At 48.9% G+C, this 9,955-nt stretch overlaps 1 pseudogene across 1 annotated transcript; it reads right to left on the bottom strand.

Annotated features, from left to right (window-relative positions):
• Window positions 1-1,956: 1,956 nt before the first annotated feature.
• On the bottom strand, window positions 1,957-4,743 carry LOC144149162 (uncharacterized; annotated as a pseudogene). The gene is made up of 2 exons (XR_013318211.1): window positions 4,613-4,743; window positions 1,957-3,520 (listed from the first exon to the last, which is right to left on the bottom strand). The product of XR_013318211.1 is annotated as an uncharacterized LOC144149162 (transcript).
• Between the last annotated feature and the right edge of the window lie 5,212 nt (window positions 4,744-9,955).

Below are 9,955 nucleotides of genomic sequence, written 5' to 3'. Positions count from 1 at the left end.
GGCCAGTAGCGTAACTGTGACAATTAAAAAAGTAATTTTGCTAAGTGTAGCGGTAGAAAAAGTTGTCTTAGTTATTTTCGTTTCAGTAAGCTTCCATACTCTGTAATGCAGGAAGTTGCCTAAAATTCTTCACTCCTTTCTTCAAGTACCTTTTAATTTGAAATGCTTGGACAACGTCCAGAGCTTTGCCCTGCAATGGTATACTTTTTTTCGTATGCACCACTTTTGAGTGGTGCTAAGGGGCTCTAGAAAGCAGGGGAGGGAGGGAGAAAGAGAGAGACAGAGAAGGGGACTGAGCTCGCAGTTTGTCAAAACGAAGGAATACAGCCCCGTGGTCTAAGTCGTTTTGCCAGAATACTTCATGTATGCAGTATTCTTCCAGTGCTCCGGCAGGCGCATTGGTACTTATGACAGCTTGATTTAATGCTTAATTTGAAATTTAATTTCAACAGAGGTAATTTTTGGAGCTTTACGGCTAAATTAAATTATCACTGTGCATGCCAGAAATCTTTCAAGATGAGCTGGTACAAATGAATGCGTGGATAGCATAGGTGATTTCAAAGTAAATTTTGTCGTACTTTTTCTTTGTAATCGCTTATTATTGTAGGTCCCACCTACACATACAACTTTACATGTGCTAATGTTTTGTCTAACGCCTACTGCTGCAGGGTACTTTCTCCATTGTGCTGATGGCCGTGGTCGACAGTTCTTCAAAGTTCGTGCTGATCGATGTTGGGGCGGAGGGCCGCCAGAGTGACGGCGGAGTGTTCAAGAACACAGGGTTTGGGAAGGCCCTTACCAAAGGGCAGCTTGACATCCCCTCACTTGGGCAGCTCCCAGGCACCACAAAGGTTGCGCCGTACGCTTTCGTCGGGGATGAAGCGTTCCAGCTGCGGCGCGACTTCATGCGCCCTTTCCCAGCTAAAATCCTTGAAGACGAACGAAGAGTCTTCAATTACAGACTAAGCCGAGCACGGTATGATATCAGGCACTTTCTTTGGGTATGCTGAGCCTGCCATACTCAGTTTTACACGAACACAGAAAGCACTTGAAATAACGTTTAATACACACTTGGCATCATGACATCGATGAAGAAAAATAAAAACAATGAACACAAAATACATAGCTCAAAAGCAGTGGCTCTAATTTGACAATATAGTGCATATAGTCTACCACGTAGCTCAAGAACAGTGGCTCTAACTTGCGTACAAAGCTGCTGAACGAAAACAGTTCAGAGGAAAAACAATCTAAAAACAGAAGGGGCACAAAAAAAGCTCACCACACTTAGTACAAACCATCATTATGACAAAACGACCTCGCAAGCACAGGTCAAATTGAGGTGTGCACCGTGCGCAATGTTTGTGTGACCCTATCTCAGCAACAAGTCCCCTTTACACAGCTCAGAAAAACAGGGCATGCGTAGCAGCTTGCACGACTCGTGACTAACCTTACATTACCAACATAAATGCCGATTTCAATTAGCTGTTCACGTTGCTTCTCTAGAAGGCCGTACAGAAATAAGCGCAAAAGATTTGTTTACGTACATTTAATGAGCACAGGGCTTTTAATCTAAAAAACGGGAACTCATGAGCACTGTGCTCATTTTACATTGGCATTCTTGTAGCTGCAGTTTCAAAAATAGTCTACAGAATTGGCTTTGAAAGGTGGCTTCTTCTAAAACCTGTTTCGTACTATTATTTCATTTTACCAGGAGGTGTGCAGAAAACGCCTTCGGCATCGCAGCAGCCAGGTGGCGCATACTGCTCCGTACCATTCAACTCCTCCCCAAGAATGCGGATTATGTAGTGAAGGCAGCATGTGTACTGCATAATTTCTTAGCTATCCTGAATGAGGAATCGGAGCAGATCCTCGACCAAGAGGACAGGTTCGGGAATGTGGTTCCAGGACGGTGGAGGCAGGGCATCCAGCAGACGTCGGGGCAGGAGCATGTGGACCCCTGCTATTTCCCGCTTGAAGGAACCCAGTCACGGAACTTCAGTGCAGACGCTGCGGATGCCAGGACGCTTTTCTCGGCGTACTTTTGCAGCAGCGCTGGAGAGGTACCGTGGCAGTGGCACCAGCCAGGCGTGTCCAAAGAAGGGGCCCTCAAGCGCCTGCAACAGCTGGGGCTGCACCCACTTTGCTGAAGGTAAACTTTTCCTCGAATAGCAAAGATGCTCTGCATCACGCTTACCTACCCATTTTACCGTATTTTCGCGCGTATTACCCGCCCCCTGCATGTAATCCGCACCCCCACTTTCAGCCCGCCGGAAAAGAAAAAGAAATCCTCGCATATTGCACCCACAGTTGATACAGGAAAGGTGGCTAAGGCGTTGCGCTGCTGAGCACAACCGCTGCCATGGAAGTCTTAGTCAGTGTTACTGCGCAGGAGCTTTACTGCACAACGCGCATTGCCGCGAAGCTGCCATTTCTTTGGGTATGCTGAGCTTGCCATACTTAATTTCACACAAAGTAAAAACACATTTGAAATAACATTTAGTATGCACTTGACGTTGTGACATTAATGAAGGGAAATAAAAATGAAGCAAATAAAAACAATGAACACGAAAAGGAGACAGTTTTTAAAAGGTACCAGAAACAACATTCAAAAGCATATAGTCAGCCACAGCTCTAAAACAGCAGCTCTTAATTTCAGTACACGGCTGCTGAGCAAAAATAATTCAGAGGGAAAACAGCTAAAAACAGAAGGGCAACTGGTGCACATGTGCACTAGACAATAGTATCGATTGGAATGTAAGAGGTCTGGCCACATAGCCACGAATAGAGAAAAAACATGACAGCCAGTAAAAAAAAACGATCTGACATTTTTGCTTTGACAATAAATGCTGTGTAGTCATGATGCAGCCGTACATTAACGTGATCAAGACAGGAAACAAGTTTGTCGCACAGAGGAGAAGTGCGAGTGGAAAGATTAAACGCCCACGTTTTGTAAGCTCTAAAAAAACAAGAGGCACCACACTTTAGTTACTCTTAAATTGTTTGATTACTTCCATGATCTTCACGCGCATGTCCAGGTGGTGCTCCTCTTTGACTTCCCTCATTGACCTCACGAGCGACAACGCAAAGTGATGGTGGTCGTCTTGCTCCTCTAGGCTGTTTGTCAGTTTTCCCAAATGCTCTAGCAGTAAACTGTCATCGTCATTACTCCTTTTTCTTTTTTTAGGTGGTTGCATCGTAGACATGCTGGACCCCTGGCTTTTGCAGTGATGTCGCCGCCGACCCGAGCAATGACGCAGTTCCCAGCGCTGATGGTGCCGACTCACTTGACGACGGTGTTGACACAAGCGATGGCGATGCTGGTTCCGGTAGCAACGGGGCACACTCAACCGACACCACCGGCGCTGGGTACAGATCAGCGTGGTCGTCCGTCTCATCAAATTCGATGCTGTCGAATTGGCTATTAGACATTTCTCTAAAGAGGCTCTCTGCTGTCTCCTGGCGTCCCACTTGCCGGGCATCCTGCGTTTTCTGCTTCTGTGGCTCGAAATTTCCAGAAGTCCTGCACAGCAAAAATGAAGGTGTATGTATTGGTGTATAGGTGTGTAAAAAAGTGTCAATGTTTGCCCTGAAACACAGCAAAATATTCTAACAGACCGCAACAAAAACATTCCCACTGTTAATAAATGTATGCTTCTTACACTACCATAGTGTGTGTGTGTACTAGCACACTTGTTGCTGCACTGTGTTATACAGAAAGTCTCATGGATCTCGCATGCCATTCTGAGTTCCTTTTTTAACTTCCGGCTGCCGGCAGACCCTTTGAGCAAGTTAGTGTGTTTACGCAGGCGATCGTTAGTAATGCTGTTAGTTAGTAATGCGATCGTTAGTAATGCTGTTAGTTAGTAATTTTGTTAGTAATGCTGTCTGGACCTGGGGTGCAGAGTAGGTTCTCAGGTATTCATGAATGGTAAAGTATCTCACATTTTCTTTGCACAATAAAGGACGAACGTTTAAAGAAACGAGGTATTTCTCGCGCTGTTGAGTTACGAGGTCATCACCTTTGGCACCACTCACTTCTGGCTGATATGTCATGTATATATTTCCTACATGGTTCAGAATTGCAAGGGGATCACTGCTGCATGTGGAAAAAAACTGCTGTTTGCTTGATTAAAACCTTCATCACTGCAAGTTTGTGTCATTTCTTCATAAAGGTTCTCCAATGAGTGACCCCACCAATCAGTGAAGGCAACAAAATTCTCACCTCTGTTGACTCTACCCGTATAATCAGGCAAGTTTTAATTACTATAGGTTTCTACTTTTGGAGCACTTGCAAGTCGCACATTGCAGCTGAGGTTTTGATACTGTTCCAAGCGATTTTCAGCTTTCAATCGCGACTCTATTCTAGTGCGGGAGCGCGGGGCACGGACAAAACAGTAAGCAAAGTGAGTGAGTGTAGGGCAAATACGTTTCAGCAACAAGCACTCCGTCTGCGTCCTTGCCTTGACTGGTCGCATATCGTGTAAAATTCTGTAGCGTATTATCAACATCCACCAACACTGCCGCAAGGTTCACATTCGCAAGCTACGACGCGAAAACCACGGTAGCTTTTTTTTCGCAAGTTTGTAATGACACAAAGCGTCAATAAACTTACTCGCGGGTTTTCATGGTGTCGCGCAGGAAGAGGAGCAGCTTGTAGTACCGCCAGGGAGCCGGCGTCTCTTCGTCGCCGTCGTCTCTTTCGGCGGAGTCGTCGGCGTCTCTGTCGGCGCAGTCGGTGCCCATGCCACTTTTTTTTTTTTCTGGGCTGCGACGTAGCAGCGGCGAAACTTGTCCCGCAGAAACTTCCACCGCTTTTGCAATGCTGCGATGCACTCTGCGTAGACAAAATGAAATGATCAGCTGCTGCTTTCAACTGCCAAGCCGACGGAGACACGCCGTACGTACCTTTGCTGACTTTTCCCGCAAACATTGCAGCGCAGATTTCCATCCACAAGGCGGCTTTGATCTGCCGGTTCTTGTGGTCTTTATGCGTGGCCAGCCACAAAGACGTTCGGCTGGCCACGCAAGAAATCAGTCTTTCGCTGTCAATAGGCCTCCTGCGATGGAGTTTTGGCGACATGCAGCGCCCCTAGCGGCCGACGCCTCTGGGTAGTACAAAAGCAGACGACCCTCGCCGCCCTCCATGTGTTTTCAATTACAAGCCAGAGTGAAAGTTGGTTGTGGCGCTTTGCGGCGTGTTTAAATGACTGCATACTGTATGAAATAGCCCTTAAAGTAGCTGCAGAGGCTAAACAAAATAATATCCGCTAAAAGAAACCGATTTGTCGGCTTTCTTTTGAGCGAGCTGTCGCGGTGGTCGCGGCGTGGGACAGTATCGCTAGGTCGGGTGGTTTAACTGTTTGATGACAGTTAGTTTTTTCTCCTTGCGTGCGGTCGACAAAGGGAAGTTCACGAGTAGCATAAACACGGAACGCTGCTCATCTTACATCTTGAGGTAACTGCAAAAGGTTGCTTCATTGGGAGCTTCAAGCGAACGCAAGAATTGCGCAGCCGACTCAGCTGACACTGCTGGCCTGGCACCGCCTTTGAAACGAATGGAAATTTTGTTTCGCATTTTCGCAAACTAAATGATTCTTGCGTAACGTTTTACGCCGCACGATTTACGACCGGCAGGGTATATGTATACACTAGCGAGTAGGTGGGGCAATAGCGCCAATTAAATAAACAAATTAAGCGCTATTAAAGGACGCAAAACACGCACCAAATCACACGCACAGCATAACATAACACAGCCGCATACACGGCTCGGGGCCCCGAATATTTACATACGATCATCACTGACTGTGTTGGTTTTCTAGTGCAGGGGTCGTCGAATCTGAACGCCGACACGACAGTTTTGACTTCAAATGGAGTTAGACAGCGAGACAAGAACAGAGAATTGGCGTCCTCCAGTTGAATTGCCCCCCCCCCCCCTACATTCACACTTCGCCAGAATATTGTCAAATATTATTAGAAATTCGCTGAATTTTTTCTCTTTGCATTCAAAGCCCCTTCCTCCTCCCCCCCTTCCCCCTTTTGATTTGCCGTCCAGCTAACCGCTGTGTCATCTGCATGGAACTCGACCGTTGCTGACCCTCATTCTAGGCTATTAAGTGCGAACTGGGAATGTATGCTGCAAGAGCATAATTAAGTAAAGTGAGAGCAAACAAGGAAAGCGAGCGGCCTCTTAGTTCGCCCGATCACTTTGTTTTACGGCCGCTAATTTCGGAATCGCAAAACAGATTTTACGCTTCTGACGGTCGCGGCATTTTTTTGTCACTGAGACACGCAACAAAACGGCAAGCTAACGCTGCACCATGTATTCGTAACGGCGACGCAATCGAGCACTTTTAAAAAGTGCACGCATAGTGTGCAGGTACGCAAAAGAGCGGTGCGAGCCTGCGGTCCGCCGGACTCGCTGGCTTTTTAAAGCGCGATCATCGCCGATTGCGTCACTCTTCTTTTTTGATCGGCTGTTTTTGAGAAGTCTTTGTCACCTAGAGTATTAGTTTGAACTAGAAATTTTACTTAAAATTTCACTTCGTACGACCATCGATCGGTGGACCCGCGAGTAGCAGACGCCGTCACGGTCCCGGCACTTTCGTCGGCGCTGTAAACGTGTTTAGCGCTGCAAAGCTTTTTCCCCTAATGCCAAGTTGATCGCTGAAATAGATCGGACGCGTCGGGGATGAGCTGGTGACCACGTCGCAAAATAATTGGGAGTGTCGAGCTCATTTTGCTTCTGTCAACACGGGATCCTATGGGACCCACGCAGCTTTGTACTACCCGGAAGTACTGCCCGGAAGCCGCTTGCGCAGCGCCCCCTGGGCAGCGCAGGAGGCCTATTGCCGTGGGCAAAGCGGGCGCGGTCTCGTAGGCGGCCATTGCGGATGACGGACAGAAGGACCGGATGGCGGAAGTTGCGAGACAGCGGCGTTTGATTGGCTGCTGCCGATGACGCAACTTCCGGCGCGCGGAAAAATATCTGGCACAGCCAGATCTTGCCGAACTCGACGCGCTTCGCCAGGCGCGCCGTCTCCGGCCGTCACGTGGTAGCGCATAGGCGCGCGAGCGCGTGGAATCTAGCGCGCGAACGCGTGCGTGGAGTCGGGGCTTAAAGGGGTCCTGAAATGTCTTCCGCCGATGCATGGATGTACATGTAACCTAATAAAGCAATGTATTAGCAATCTCCTCCTGCAAGAATTTTGTTAAAGCGATGAGTATTAGCTGAGAAATCGTAAATCAAAAACCGCGAATTATCGTCGCGCCGTATTTCCTCCTCCGTTCAACTGTTTCTTCGCTGTTGGCCTCCCCTCCCATGATGCTCCGCTCCTCAGCGGTGACGTACTTCCGCTATTGCGCTCCCACAGACTGCCGTCTGCTACGGGCCAGCTCTTTCGGCTTTTTCATCTCTGTAGACACCATGGAGACAGGCTGGAAAAGCGAACGAATGACCTGGCCGCATGTGTGCGGCCTGGCCTTGCCCTTTCGCGGTGTACGTAGCTGCAGGGCTGCAGTTGGTATCGGCGGCGAACTCGCAGCCGCGTGGGGAGAATCGTGCGCTCGTTCCCTTTGGTGCACCGCGCACTGTTTATCCAAAAAGCGCGGTCTCAGATGTGGCCCCGCTGGTGCCGGGTGTTATTTTGCGGTGGTTGTAATTCCTACTACCGGCGGCATGTGAAAAAAGACATTTTCAACCGACACAGAACCCGTGCACAAAACGCGCCGGATCGGATCGCTTTATCAGCGGCGATGAACGTGAAGGCGAAGAGCAAACCAACGCTGCACTCGATCAGCGAGAACCAGTGTTCTGACAAGCTGCACCCATGTGTTGCACTCAACACTGACGGGAAAGCGTTTGTTTGCACTTGTTTGGATAGTCGTAAAATGTCCAAACACTCCGGCACTCCGCTAGCAGATCAGCCGGCGAGACATTTCGGAAAACATTTGACAGATGGCGCCGTATGCATTAGTGTGTCGCTACGCAAAACTGATGAGACGCTCTACTAAAACTCCCATCGCGGTGTCACGTAGCGGGACGCAAAAATTTAGCGTTTAGCGTATGCAAAGGCCACAAACGCTGTACTAAAACTCTATTAGCAGCAAAATAGCGTGCGTATGGGAAACCGCTTGCGTTTACAAAACTGCACGCCGAGCGCGTACGTTTCAAACCTAGTGACATCGTTTAAATACACTGGCAAGCACAGTGTAACGTAGTCAGATATCAACCGTATGCTCAGGCGACAAGCAAGAGCTTGTTTTATGTGGGGCGGAGATTGCGCATAAAGGCCCGTTCGCACTTGCGACGAAAGCGAGTGAGAGCGGCAGGAATTCCGTCGCTTTGTCGCGCGACGATCGTTTTTGTCGAATGGTCGGGACAAATTTTGGTTGCGCGACAGAATTCCCGTCGCTTTCGCTCGCTTTCGTCGCAAGCGGGAATGGAAAGTTCTGCCGCTGCCGTCTGCTACGCAGCTCGGAGGTAACCGCGCGATCTGCTCGGGCCGGATGAACGCGCACACTCCCGCACGGCAGCGCCCCAAGCGGCAGACGGCCGCGTACATCGCTCCCGGCGCCCGCCTGGAGCCCGCCCTCGGCACACTAGCCAGTATATTTCAGGCACTATATTGGAGGAAAGATTTTTTGCTTCCGATGAACCTAGTTCTTTGCCCCTGTGTTTTTAAATACGTGAAGTGGTTAGCACGTCGTCCTCACGCAGCTCTGTATCGTCGTAGCATCGCTGATTGTCCGAACGAAGCTTGCAGCTAAGCCAATGCAGCGACCGAAGCTGTGTGTGTGTGTGTGCATCGCCTCCTGTACGTTGTGGACGCGTTCGTTTCGCGATGAAATGCGACATTGTACTTCTGCGGGTGGATAGTGCTTCCCATGGTCTGGATTATCTTTCTCGAACGACGTACCACTCAACCTCGCATGGGGTATGTGCAGTGTGCCTGGCTAAAAGCCTTCTCGCTTGCGCGCCAGAGTTGTGACTTGCTGCTCGTCCCCGCAAACCGGGTGTGAGGTGAGTGCCGTATTTACGACGGGCAGGAGGAGGCAACCCATCGTCTGTCAATCGCGGTTCAGACTTGCAACGCATGTTGTGACGTTGCGTTCGTTCGAAACGCATCTCTGGATTGTTTTGAAGTTGAATAAAATGTACGCGTCAAACCCGGGCATTCGGCTCAGGGCGTTCTCTGCGATTGCACCAAAGAAGTGCCACGGGACTTTCTTTATGGTACGTACTCACGTAAGATAAAATCCACGTCGTGTTATGGCCGTGTTGCATTCAATACAAACGGTTAAGCGTTTGTTTACACTTGTTTCGTTTGTCGTAAAATGTCAAAGCACTCCGGCACTCCGCTGGCAGATCAGCCGGCGAGCCGACGCTGAGCAGACGACTCATCTCTTTGCCGGAAGTGCGTGAAAAAGCCGCCCAATAGCAGGATGTCTAGCTCATGACGAACATCTGGGAATCGATGATGTAGACATGTGAAGATGGCGGCGTCCAAAAACACGAAGGAAAGGGTGAGAAAAAAGCGACAAACTTTGCAACAAAAGTGTGAGCTTTCCGCTGCGCGTAAAAGAGTAATACTTGGCACAGGTGACGTTGGCGACCCAATCTAGCGATTGCGCTAGTTCATTTAGTGTGCTCAAAATGCCTTTCAGGGCCCCTTTAAGTACTGGGTGTGTTGCGTGACTACGTTCTACAAGCATTTAGGATTTCAAAAAAAGTTGGGAAAAGTGTTGCAGGGTCCCTTTAAAAGTAACATTGTCCTGCCCATACGCCGCGGAGCAAACGCCCAAGACAGCAAATCGACCAGAGGGCACTGTGCACTCGCGTTGGCGGCGCCCTCGTTGGAATGGCCTATGAGGGTTATACACGGTAAACATTTAATAGTAGTAATGAATGTCATCCGGGCTGCTCTTGGAAGGAAGATGAAAATTGTTAGGTGGTTTC

Source organism: Haemaphysalis longicornis, unplaced genomic scaffold, assembly GCF_048455015.1.
Source record: "Haemaphysalis longicornis isolate Haplotype H1 unplaced genomic scaffold, Haemaphysalis longicornis Haplotype H1 scaffold_8, whole genome shotgun sequence".
Lineage (NCBI taxonomy): Eukaryota > Metazoa > Arthropoda > Arachnida > Ixodida > Ixodidae > Haemaphysalis > Haemaphysalis longicornis.
This window is presented reverse-complemented; position numbering and strand designations above follow the sequence as displayed.